Here is a 14000-nt window from a genome sequence, read left to right as displayed (position 1 = left end):
GGCACTGCCCGATCCGCATTGAGTTCGATGCCCATTTACTCAATGTACTCAATGGGCATTGAAACTGCCTGTCCGACAGGGGTAAAACACAGGTAAAACGCCCTAGCATGCCTGGAACACTACTGAAAAACAGTTCCCTCATCATGCACATGTTTGTAATCGCATGTCTGTTGGATGAGACCGCGCCAAGAATTTACCCATATCTGATTAGAATTCGTCAAATTTGGCAATATTAAATTCATGACAAAGCTTCTTAGCAGAGTTTGCGGTATCCTTTATTGCCGATAGCGGAGACTTTAATTTTGTTTTTCGGTTTGCCAAGAAGATGAGGTGATGTTCACCATGTTCACCTGTTCACCACGCAGTTGAACTTCTAGACTTGATGGTCGCCCGCCTGGAAAAATACTTCCTAAAGGCAATTAATTTTGAGGTAAAAAATTAAGACTCTCTCTGACTTATTCATAGCGTCATATTAACAACAGAATGAAAGGATGAACGCCAGTCTCTGTTGCGCGAAGAGCGTGACAAGCGCAGCACATACGCCGGTCATGCAACAACGGTGACGAATTCAGAGAGAATGTACGTCGTAAATGGACCAAGGACGGTGACAAGAAACACGTCTTAGTCGCGGCTCATCACCGGCTTGCAGGTTACGACCAACAGAGCGAAAAACGGAATGGATCTTTGACGAAGCAAACTTCATCAAAGATCCATTCCGTTTTTCGCTCTGTCTTAAAACAACTTAAGTTAAAACAAACTTAACTTAGCCTAACTTAAAACAAACCCAATCCAAACAAACCCAAACCTTAAAACAAACTTAGCCTAACTTAAAACAAACCCAATCCGAAATTCCACGAATGCTGGATGCTGCGTTAAGCACACGCATAGTGCTAGTGCTTTTAGGAGCGATTGCGCCAAAGTAGCGAAATACGCTGACGTACACCACTGCCAAAGCCCTAAACACGCATTTTGAGCTGAAGTGTCCCGAGGTAACAAAGAGCTATCCTGTCGCCAACCGCTGCTAGTTGGAAGACGAGGGTTTTCACGAAATATCTGTTGAGATTCCTGTTGCCGTTTCCTGGACAGTATTTATTGATTTATTCATTCATTTCAGACGCCCGAATGGCCATGTAGCCATTTCGTTCCTTTCGGGAACATCCCTTTCGGCCAACCATGCGTTGCCGAAAGGGACGGTTCCGAAAGCGAAGCAAGTTGTCGAGGGCTATTGGTCTTAATAAGTTTTAAAAAGTAAGCACGAGACGACCGAAAACCGTATAAACGCTGTGTGCACATACGTGTGCGATTGCCCCAGGATGAACTTCTGTGGGAACTAAAGAAGTAGCTGCAGGCGTGCCGGTAGCAGGGCCGGTTTTAAAATATAGGAGGTAGCATAAATGAATCCGGGGCCGGCACAATGTATTTATTTCGATGGTTTTTGTATATTTATTTCAGTCATAAACCGGTGCTACTACTACTGCTACTACTACTGCCACTACTGCTAATTATAATTACTGGCGTAAAGTGCTGAGCGTTCGTTTTTGCGCGCTCACATTCCGACCTCACTGATGCAGAAGGGGGCGATTGGCGAGCGTAGCTTGGCGCGAGATTTTTTTCCTGCGCGCCGCAGCGCAAAAAAATTGATGTCTTACATGAACTTGATAAGTTCAGAGGACCTTATAGTAACACACACACAGAGCAGAGGCTGTTCAGGAATTGAAACCAAAGCAAAGCGGCAGGTTGCGTCTGCATGCAATAAACAAAGGATGCAACTCACCGTCTCAGACCTTTTTCACAGCACGTCGAGGTGTGCTAGCTGTCGCTCGCCTTCGGCGTTGGCATTTGAGGAGGGAGACAGGCCTCGCAGTGGTTGCTGCAGCGCTTTGCACAGCCCTGCGACGAATCAAATCTTGAAATTCTTGCTGCTATATGGTTTTCACTGCTCACGGAGTGCTCTGTTTCAACGCATTTATCGGTCCCTCCGATCGGGCCGCGCGCGCTTAAGCAGACGAGTCAGAAGTACGTTTCTATTGGTTTTTAGAGGTCACGTGCAATGACGACACTACCGCCGACTGGCGTCGGAATCGGTAAGCGGTGCCTGTGCCCCTTAGCGTGACGGCTTGTGCGTGCTGCGACAGACTGTGACTACGAGTGGTTGCGTTGTTTACACTTTTCAGAAGTTTCGATTTCAGCGTGCGGTTCCACAATCGCCGCCACTTCTTCGCATTGCGTTCACCAAACTGCATGTGTGCTTTCGTCGCTTTCGTGCCCTGGTCACCCTGGTGCCGTTAGTGGGGGTTATCGACTGCCAGCTATGTGTGTGTGTGCGTGTTGTAGCGTGGTGGCACCGGAAAGGCTTCAATTTCGTATGGTGTGGTTTCGGAATCGCCGACACGCATTTTGCACTGCGTAAACTGCGTTCAGCGCGTGTACTGAAAACGTTTCTTAACGAAATCGCCGCGACCTCATGCAATGCGGACCTGCGCGTGGACTTGTGATTTCTGTACGCTCTTGAATGGGGACCAGTGAGATAAAAAAATTGAAGGACGCTTAAGCATCGTCTTAAAGAGTGGGACGTGGCATTGCTTTGCAGCGTTGCCGATTAAGGGGTCCGACGCGCGGTGCCGACAACTAATACTGCTACTACGTCGCCGACGGCTTTTCCACCGCACAAGCTGTATACGCTGTCGCGTAAAATGACCGAGCACAATTTCAAGGGCATAACACGACCTCTCGTGAACAGAGCACGAACCCGTGTATTGCGCGCATGATCCTGTTGGATGAGGCAGCTTAGCAACCGGCGGAATTCTCCTGTAGAGACCAACACTTCCGATCTTCTGAAGCGTCCAAGTACGTACAGCAAGTGATATGCGATGTTGCGCTTGTATTGCTTTATGTATAAATGTCACAATATGCTTATTGTCTAACTCGATTGTTTGCTGTAGCTACATACATGTATCTGTTAGTTTGAAAGACCAGCCGGGCATGCGCGCGCTTTGTAGCCAAAGAAGCGTCTTGCTGATTGAATAAGGGTTGCTCATTACGTAGTACGCGTCACCTTGTTGCAACGCCGTCTACGGTGGCTTCTCCTTAGCAGTAGTTTTTTGCGAGTTGGTAGGTGGAATGTACGTCTTGATCGTGCATTGTAATCTTGTAGTAAGCATTTGTAAAAGTTTTTGGGTATACATACGGGAACGTAGATTGATGTGTAGTCTCGAAGTTAAGTTTTTGCTTGTGTCATTGCCATTGATGGGTGCTTTAAAACCTCTAGTGTTGTCTCTTGTGTACTGCAGTCATTCGAAAGCAGAGGTAATAAGAGGTTAGGTTTTCATGCCGTCTGACCTTGTGTTCTGCTGTATGCATCATATCGCGTGCCGTTGTGATTGAGATTTACATAAAAGTGAAACATTCACATAACAGTGAATCTCGATCCAGGTGCAATACTTTCGAGCTGCTGTAGCCAGAAACAGCGCTTTCATTTGGGAAAAGATGGCAGCTGGAGTCCCAACATGTGCCAAATAATGTATGCATAAGGATGAAATGACTTGATGCCGTAATGAATTGACAGCATATGTCAGAATGATGTCTTTAATGAACGTTCCTGTCTCGAGCAGTCTGCTCGAATCTGTTTCATTGACTGTTAGGAGGTACAATGTCTCACCTCTAAGGTACTGTTTTTCATCAGAGGTTGCCATCCACAAATGTTTATCATTGTCCTTGCAAACATTCATGAGTGACACAGTGCAGAGAAGGGCAAAATATGAAAGATGTAGCCTGCACCTGGCCAGTCTCTCTGGCTACACAATGCTCGGACAGCACTGCACTGGCTGACAACTTCAAGCAATTATGTCAAAGATGACCATAACTGTCGACCAATATCATTCTTCAAGGAGGTATGTTTTGTTTGGCGGTTGTTTGTGTTTGTGGGGAGTATGAGATGTGTGCTATTATTGTTTACATACACACACTGCTTTGTTTAGTGAACTGTTTTAAATAACTGGATGTATGTTGTAATGCCTAAAGAAACCTGTCTGCATGTGTTCCTGAGTACAGAGCATAAGTGTGCACAGGTGACTGTGACTTGCGCTTATACATACTTCACGGAAGGGTTTCAAACTCTATTTGCAGGACTTGTGTGGTAATATAGGGGGGAAAGTGAACAATGCAAAATCCCAACTTAAGTTACAACTACATCATGGCATTCCTTGAAAGTTGGACAAGGGTGCAGAGCCTCAGTCAGGGTGGGCGACATATGATTTAAAAGGACAAGTGTCATTAAACCCTCCATGCTGCACTCCAGTAAGGACAGCTTCTTGGTGAGAAAAAGAGTAATGTGTGCAGGTGGATATCAGGCACTGCGCGTATGACGTACCAGCCAAGAAGCTAAGGCTAAAACAATAACAGTGCACCGAAGCAATGCGTCTAGTTTATTTTTGAAGCATTTCTGCATTACTTGGAGCACAAAGAGGTAGCCTAGATTGGCCATATCCATGAGCAGTTTTGTGTGTATGAATTTGTGCGGGCTTGCATGCATATGAGTGTTTGCTTACTGCAAATTTTTTGCCTGTGTGGTTTTACGTTGTTACTGTTCTCACCATCTGTATGTGATTTATGCAGATGTACAGCTCCCTGTATTTCTCACCGGCGTAGGATTGAGTTACGGCAGCAGAAGCAAGTGTGTACCACAGCTAAGAACACCCGCTTCCACGTATCATCCTGTATCGTAATAGTTTTATGCTAGTGTCTTTATCTTAAAAGTAAACTTATGAAGGATGACAGCCACACAAGGCATGTGTTAGGCACTCAAGCCCACCTGGAATGTGTGAATGTAATGAGTGATGTCTTGTGCCTGACTGCATGCTTGCAGTATACATTTGTGTTTTTCAAAATCTTGGGAAAATATTCCTGCCTGCACCTTGACTTCAATGCAGGACATGGCATGGACAGTTTTCTGCTTGCAGAAAAAAACACGCTGGATTTGTGTGTGTCAAGCTCACGAGCACTGTGCAGCACACTCGTCAAACAAGGCCCATTCTGACACTCATCAGTAGAATGCATGCAATCATTGTAGATTACTTTTGAAGCGAAAGCTTCACTACGCTAGGTTTTCAAGAGGGCAGCGTCAGTGCAGTCACGCGACAGGTGTCACGTGGTGTCACGTGGCAGGTCATGTGACCTACTGACATCATCACAATCTGCCCACCGTGGCAGGTGGCAACTGCCCCATTGGGCATCGGGCATTTCATCGACGCTGCACAGACAGTTCGTTTGGCAGTGTGTGTGTGGCGTTTGTGAACGTAGCCATGCAAAGGAAGCTTTCGCCTCTCATCAGGGTTAACCAAAGTTTAAACCACAGCTAATTTTTTTATTCAAGCACTTTTCCTTTTATCATGAAACTAAGGAAAGCACCCCACGGGTGATAATGCGAAACATATTGTTCGATCTGTTTTCTCATTCCCTTCATTGCAATCCAGGTGCAGCACTACCACTGCTGGTAGCATTTAGTGGACCACATTGCAATGCACTCCATTGTCACGCTTCATTATGACATCCTTCTTACTCAGCAAAATGTCCACGCACACCGTTTGCATCCTTTCGTACATCCAGTTTAAACATTTCTTGTATCAGTGTCTGAGTGCGTAACGGTGAACACTAGGTTTTTAAAGTTCACCTGTATTGTCAACTGCAGCAAAGTATTATCCCTGACGTTGCTGGGATACTTATCCCTGTATATGTGCCATTTTCCAATCTTGTGCTTGCTGTATTGGTGATTGCAGGTGTGAGCTTATGTTTCTGGTAGATGTCCCTATATGTTTTTCATTGCTTTGGACTTTTTGCCAGTGTATGCTGCACTGCTCAGTATTAGTGGGCATTGTAATGTGCGATACGTCCTGGATTTCTTGCACTACTTGCTTATTCAGGTTTGCAAGGGGTTTCTGTTTGCTGTAGTCGTTCTTCACGCTGCCAGTGATTCAGTTTCATAGCTGTTCTTCCATTGCTGGACTGAAGTAGCTCCTGGTACCTTTTAGCCCGTGGTTCTCATGGTGCATCAAGGTGTCTCGTTCTCTGAGAACTGTGTTAACAATTAGTCAACATTTATGCATACATTCATTGTGTGCTGCACACTGCATGGTGAACTTTGATAGCTTCCTTTCCTTTGACAACAGTCACTTGTAAATTCTTGAAGTTTGAGTCCGACGCAGCTGCTTGCCCTCCAGGTGACATCATTGGTAGCTGTAAGGCACCACTTTACCAGTCTTCTTGCGTAGATGGCTAGTGATGATGACTCTAGTGTCTGTTTCATTGGCATTGTCTAGCTTATAAAAGCTCCGTCTTCAGTTGAAGTAGCCTTGTTATCCTCGGAGCGCAGCATACTGATGCTGCAGGTCATACCTTAAATTACGGTGTTTCTAAGTTTTGTTATTATTATCTGTTTTTTAAATATCCATTATGTCATACTTCGTTCAGGGTTCACCTTGTGGGAATAAATTTCTTCAATTTGCTTTTCCAGCGCTTCGATCCCTTGTTAAGGCAGTCAGAGTTATTTGCTTTACATAGTACTTGGTTCACAGCATTAAGTCACTCATTTGTTTTTGCACCAGTCCATATAGACAACATAAAAGGTAATTTGCACTTCATGATGAAGTGCCTTACTCTGCTCACTGTGGTAGTCTGACTTACTGCAGATGGTATCAAAACACTGCTCAGTCATTCAGAGCATTCTCAAGGCCGCAGACGACTGGAGCAGCCACATACGCGTGAGGATTAACGTAGTACGATAAAAAAACAGACTTACATGACACGCACACCTGTATGCAACTGGTATGCACACCATTGGGTTGCCACAGGCACGGTTAGTTGTACACAACAGTACCCCTTTCTGCTAATCCAAAACAGGCGCCTTGAGTTCTGATAACCCAAATTGTGTGATGATTTCAAAATTTAATGTGAGCCTTGTAATAGATCACTGTACATGTACTGTTTGGGGTCCCGCCTGTGGTAGGCAGCTGACTTTTAGCCTCGTAATGACCCTTAGCTGGCCCTACGTAACATCATTCTAACCGATTAACCCAGTCAATGCAGTTGAGGAATTTGGCATCATTCTAAAGTTATTGATTAGAGAAATTGTATACATTCCATTCAAAACTATAAGTTTCCTGAGAATTAACTAACAAAAAAGAAAGGTTATTGATTCAAAACTTAGTAAACAGACAGAAGAAGACATTATGCAAATAATAATTATGAGATGTTCACCGTTTCTTCAGCCAGTTGGCAGTCACAGCTTTTCAGACCCTGGGAGCATTCACTACCTACCACTTTCAAGCGTGCATACTAAAGCGCTAGGAAAATATTTGTTTGCTTGCTTGCTTGGGGCCCGGACAGGTTTGGGCTCAGGCTCGCCCCGATCAAACACCTGAGAAATCTGCTAGCAAGCACGACCCCGGACCATGGCCCGTACATATGTTTGGTCACGTCCTTCTGCGCGCTAGTAATACAACACCGCGATGCGATCAAGGTTGCGCGATCATGGTTTCGAACGCGAAGCGATCCTCAACTGCTACATTGAAAAACTGTCCTTACTAACTGCTGCCGTGTACGTTTAGTTTCGAAAAAAGTTTTATGCGGAGCTAGTGGCGAGCATGCACATACGGTTCGCGGAATGTCTGCATTGTCATGCAAGTTTTAGAGAGGGCACAAACACCAGAACCGCATGCAATGATCAAAAGTTGATCACGGGCGTTTACGATTCAAAGTGTTTCGCTGCTTGCTGTGCAGGCGTGTCATCACAAAATTGCTTCACGTATGCACCTGTTTCCACGCTCGCAGCGGCTTGTGCCAAGCTAAGGCTGTTTATAGAGCTTGTTCAAATTAAACGTACTGATTCATTTTTATAATGTGCAGTGCCGTACGCTAATGCCGCTTTCGGAAGGTGGTACTGCAGTCAGGCAGACACAAAAAATGTGGTAATAGTTGTCTCCGTAAACTCGGTAATTACCTAAAATTCATTAATTCACTTTTGTTGCCTGAAGTTAGCGTGTATATTTATATTGAGAACATATATTGGAGGCAGTTCCTTTAGAAAGCTATTCCATTTTGTACAATTTTAGTGACGCGCTTGTGTTCTGAGATGCGCACGACTAAATTTTCGGCCCTGTTCCTTTAATTACACATGTGAGACAGCGATGCTCGGCGTGAGACACCTCCCTCGTGTGACGCAGCTGTCTCGTATATAGCACTCGGCCGCGGAAGTGTGCAGCGAGCGGTGACGCGGATGACGTTGCCAGCTGATGAATCGAAGCTGATGAATCACTGTTCGATGGCCGAGAAAGGAGACTATTTCTTTAATCGATTGCTTCTACAGCCGGTAGAGAGACGCGTTGCCGCTCACTGCACACTCTTGCATCGCGGAGTACCGTAAGCAACAGCTGCGTCACATGAGGGAGGTGCTTCACGCCGAGAGCCGCTGTCTCGCATGCGTAATTAGACGAATTGAGACGAAATTTTATACATGCAAATCTCATGCCACAGGCATGTAACTGAAATTGTACAAAATGGAATAGCCCTGGAAACAACTGCTTCCAAGTTCTGAGTATAAACAGGCGCGCTAACTTCAGCCAATTACAGTGAAATAATGAATTTTAGGCAATTATGGAATTTACCGGGACAACTATTACCCCAATTTGTGTCAGCCTGACTGCAGTAGCAACTTCCTTAAGCGGCATTTGAGTATGGCATTTCGCAGTAAACAAAAAATTAGTCGACTAATTGTCAGCACGCTGTATAACAGATCGCGCAGAGAGGCGGCTGAGCCGTGCCTCAAACGGGCACATTGAGTTAAGAAGTTTTTATTACAGTATTAGGTGTAGTCTTCTTCATAATTATTATTATCAATAGAATTAAGCATCTCATCCGCGAAACACATTAAAGAAACGCGCCGGAAGGAGTACCAGGTGATTTAATTATTCGCGGTCGTCTGCTTCTGTTTGCGTCGTGCCGATCTGTAGAAATAACGCAGCCGTACATAGCCATGATTAATTCTAATTTAAGTTAATTGCTCTCTTGGTATTTATGTTTGTATTTTTGAAACTTGCAAGTTTCGTTACGGTGATGTAATTGTTTTGTGTTTATGTAAAAACAACTGCACGTCTCCTCAGTGCAAAAATGAGCTTCTGCAAACACCCCCAGCCACAGAAAGCAGCGGCGGCAGTACATATAGCTCATCGGTAGGGGCATTAGTGTGTATCATCCGCAGCGTTGTTTGTTGTTTTGACTTCACACTGCACATTTTGTTACGAAAATCGCGTCGTCAGGGTGGAGCTTCCATCATTTAGTGCTTAAGTCTCTTGATTTTAGTGCACAATGTCTGTGACTGTAGTGTGCCTCGCCATTCTTGCGACTGGAGAGCGAAAGAACCTGTCGCTGTCTACAGGGACGTACCGCGAGCTGCTGTCAGCTTTGTCTGCAGTCACTAAGATCGGTGACAACACTTTGATAAGTGTTTTTTTCCTCTTGGTGCACGTGTGAAATATGTGCGTCAGTGCATTGGCACGTACACATATATGCTGCCTCATGTATTTCTTCCGACATGCAGCAGGTGCGAAGGAAAACAAATGAGCCATGGGCAGTAGTGCGTGAAAGACAAGTGGCAAATACGGCCTGCAGCATGTTTCGGAAATATCTCAATGTTAGCACTCAAACATACACCGGTCAAATCCCTTAAAAATCTGAGCAACCGACAACGAATTTGACACTAAGAAAAAATGTACTGTGGTGTGCGGCCCCTTGTTGCCTAAAAGCAGTGTCGCTAACTCTGTATTGTTACATGTTTTCCGGCGATATGCGGAGCGTACCGTCCATTGCGCCTCTTTCCATCGCACTGAATTATACCCTTTGAGCCAGCTTAGCGCTTCTCCATGGCGGTGCAGCCTCTTCCTCAGGCAGAAATCAGGTTCGGCGCTGCAGATTTAAGAATGCCACGCGTTCTACTTGTTTCAGCTGTGTTGCAGTAGCGGTAGAGAAATTCGATGCAGCTGTTGTGGATGTGTGGCCACAATATGGCGTGAATGTGTAGGCGAAGGAATCCCTTCACGTACATATACACGGCACACGTTGCAGTTGCGACAACTGGCACTCCCAACCTTCCTTTCGGCAGGCGTGCCTACGGTACAATTCGATGTCGCAGTCTAAAGGTGCAACTCTAATCTGCCATATAGAATATGTGGGCCGTGGCATATGGCTATAAGTTTCTGGGCTGACTCAAGTTTTTCGAAGGTGTGCAGAAGTCTATCCTGCAATTGGGGAGGCGAACGGATATGTATTAAGCTTTTCACAGCCATGTTGTCGAATGCAGACAGCAATTGCACCTAAGCAAAAACTTGGCAATCTCTTCCAGATTCAGTTGCATGATCCCGAGTTGGATGACTTCATTGATCTCGAACCAGGAGCTATGATACAGAACAAGGGAAAAGTGAGGCTGACCAAAAAGTTCCTCCAACAGATGTGAGTATTTTTTCGCACATTCAGGCCTAGTGTTAAATAATGAAGCTGTAAGGATATAGACTGTTAAATGTGATTTCTTTCGGTAATGATGTGAAATTGGAAAAGCAACGTCGGTATCATGACCTACTGTATAAAGGGCGACCTGCGCATCCCGTGGTCGCCTATGGCAGCGCGCGGCCGAAGAAATACCACGTGATCATCGAGTAGGGACCAAGCGCGCCGGTAGAGGCCGCCAGTGCTCACCCTCACAGCAACGCCCGAAACGCGCCGGCCTGCCTTCAGGAGTGCGGCGATGACGGTAAAAATTCGCGCAGGAGCTGCAGTAAAGTCGTCATTTCACATTATAGAAAGGGTGCGGCTATAAAAATGCGCGGCGATACAAGCGAGAGGCACTAAACCCCAGATATTTGCTATCTTCGCTGTGTAGTGCAATGAAATTTGAAACTACTTTGAATGCGCGGCCGCACGGCTGCTAGGATTGAAATGGTGTAATCCCTTAGAGCTTTTTTTTTCCTCATTGTCTGCTGAAAAGTTGGTTTAGTGCTGTGCTGCCATTATGGTCTAGTGCGCACTTCCCGTGCTAGCCGAGGCCTGAGCGTGCCCGCATTTCACTTTCCCGTTGGTTTCACTAGTCCCGAGCCGGACGCAATGAACGCACTACGCACCGCTTTGCAGGGCCCACGCGTTTCTTTGCTGCATTCGGCACGTTCACTGAAGTGACATGTCGTTGAGAGTGCGGTAGAACGTGAGTAGTTCTAATTGCAGTGCATGCCACAATCGTAAAAATGTGCTGTTATTGACGTATTTATTTACGCCACTTTAACAAGTGATAACGAAAGTCTGAGCCTGAAAAATGCCAAGAGCGCTTTATTGTGCCATCAGAGAGATAGTCACTACACTTTAAGCACTTTTCTGGAGTCTGGCTTCTTATTCAGTTTTTTTTTTTTGCGTTGCCCTCAGTGAGCAGCCCAGCGAAATATGTCAAAAAGGGCCTCATGAACTTTTTTACTACCAGTTTCGCAAGTTCCATTCTGTGGGCCTGCGAGGGATTTCTATCGCACATAAACAATGGATTTTTAACAATTGAAGGGACTGCAACCTCTCCAAACTTTTTAAAGGCTGTGGCCCTTTAACTATAGCACTGCAGCTGCTTTAGAGGCAGCACCCTCAAGGATAGAAACGAAGCCCACAAATGCCAAAGTGGGGTAGGAGAGCCCTCCTCTGTCAATTCCTGCAATAAGGGCAGTGGTAGTTGAAGTGCATGTCGGTGCACGTAACTTGTCAATGCATCCCAAGCAGTCAATGTTGTCTTGAGCTGCCCTTACCAGGAAGCCAGCAATCAGAGCTAGTGTACTTGACCTCAGGCTCTGTGGTGGCAGACTTGGAAATAAAGTGTGGTAAAAAACAGTAAACTGGTTAGTGATTTCTTTGAATAAGAGTGCTTGCTTGTTCGAAATGCACATTAAAAGCATGTTTCAAAGCTAAGTCAGCATAGTAACTTACCTTCGCCTTGCCGAGAGATGTTTTTCAACCATTGGTTCCGAATATCGGTCACGGGGAACTCATGAAATGAAATTCCTCTTGATGCTTGGCCGCTTGACTTGCACAACGGCACGCAGCAGTAAACCACCGTGCATGAAGCCGCAAACGTGAAAGCCTGCGCCCACGGGGCTGAGAACCACAGTGTCAATGAAATAGCATCTGGCAATCAAGATTTAGCCACACCAACAGATCATCACGCGCTCAGCTAACCGACTGTTTCGCGCACGTGCGTGCGGGTGGCCACGGGGTGGGGGGGAGCACTAGCGCCACTGTTCGCGGCGGCGGTTTGGAAAACTAACAAAAAACACACAAGCAAAAGCAAATCAGCGGCGCTGGAGCAGCGCCGCATGCGCAGGTCACCCTTTATACAGTAGGTCGTCACATTAAAATAAGTTTAGGAAAAGTTGGAACACTTAATTTTGCCCAACTGTGGCACAGCTTTTTTGCATGTCCCCCCACACCTACAAATCTCTGGGCGATATCTCTTTGTCGCCACATAAATATTACAATACTCATTCTTCATTGCAAACACTTAAGGAACACGTCAACAATCTTGCAGCATGCTAAGGAGCACAGCTTTATTTTTACTCCTTACTATTACCGGACTGACATGTATACATAGAGCTCCCCTGCATAGACCTCTATGCTTTGGAATTCATACAGCAGTTGTCCCTTCAGTAAACATTGATAATTTGGCACTGTCATAGCATTTCTTTATTTTTCTTTCTTAGGAACCACGGTCACTAGGATATTCTGCCACCCGATGACTCAACTGCAGCCACCTCGGTGTCAAATTCTAAGTGAGTATCTCTCACCTCACACATCACACACTGCTCTACTAGCTTTTATGTTGCATAATAGCACAAGTACCCACAATCATGTGCATGACAGTGTGAAAACAAAGTTGACTGCATTTTTACAGTAATGCTATGGAGCAAGTCCAGCCAATCAGTCTTGAGAACAAGCACGACTATTTGCAGTTTGAGCTGCCCTCATTTCAACCTTATGAGGACGTCTTGCAGAGGAAGGAACCGATCAGTGGGCCTCTGCGGCACTACATCGTCAACAAACTCTTTCAAGATTGTGTGGTATGTAATGCAGTGATGGTGTGTATTTATCTCTGGTGCTCATGTGATTTTTTTACCGGAAAGAGTGCAGGAGTCTGCATGGCAAGCTGTGAAGTTCACCAGCTTGATTCGTGCAGATACTTTGGACTGACATGATGTACAGGTCACACTTGGCAATGTTATTAGCAATGTGTAAAACAGCTTTTTGTTTTCAATCTCAGGTGCAACAATGCACAGGTAATCCAATCACACCATAGCAGTGTGCCAGTATAAGCTGTCGCTGCAGTCATGGCTGCCACTTCAGTAATGATACTGATTCATTCAATTGAATTTTTGTATCAGTTGCCTGATGCATAACGTTACATGCCAGTCTCATTGTCACTCAAATAAATCCAGTTTTTTGGTCTTGACTACTGCAAATACAGCGCTTTGAAGACATTGCAGAAAAGTGTACCACTTCACTTATCCCATTTCACGTATGCTGTTAACCTACTCCTGAGCATAACACACTAAGAAGGCATTGACATCGAAATGCAACGGTAATGGTGGAAATAATAATCACTTATGAAAACACCACGAGAAGTACATACCTTCAAACCTCATTGCACAGGAACCTTTACCTTTGCGTACGGGTGCACAGTCACTTAGGGGAGACAGTGCGACAGATGTGCGTTGCGTACAGTGCAGACGTGTGCCAGTGAATCATGCATACCACTGAGAAAACACCATGAGAGAATCATGAAGATATATGCCAAAGGCAGCATGCCCTTACATGAGCTTCTATTTCTTTTTGATTATTGCACCATGGTACTTTTCTTTCTGTTAGCATGTATATTTGATCTAGTTCTTGATAGGAAAACACACTTTAAACTACCTTCTGGGGAAAGGTAACAC

The 14000-nt window shown here is 45.3% G+C and overlaps 1 long non-coding RNA gene across 1 annotated transcript; it reads left to right on the top strand.

The window, feature by feature from the left end:
- The first annotated feature begins 2122 nt into the window (after nt 1-2122).
- Nucleotides 2123-12800, top strand: LOC144115546 (uncharacterized). The gene is made up of 3 exons (XR_013311450.1): nt 2123-2847; nt 10391-10497; nt 12771-12800. It is a non-coding gene; the product is annotated as an uncharacterized LOC144115546 (long non-coding RNA).
- Nucleotides 12801-14000: the final 1200 nt, after the last annotated feature.

This window comes from Amblyomma americanum, chromosome 1 (genome assembly GCF_052857255.1).
Source record: "Amblyomma americanum isolate KBUSLIRL-KWMA chromosome 1, ASM5285725v1, whole genome shotgun sequence".
Taxonomy (NCBI): Eukaryota; Metazoa; Arthropoda; class Arachnida; order Ixodida; family Ixodidae; genus Amblyomma; species Amblyomma americanum.
The sequence above is the reverse complement of the archived record's forward strand: the minus strand, read 5'-3'. Positions and strand labels throughout refer to the sequence as shown.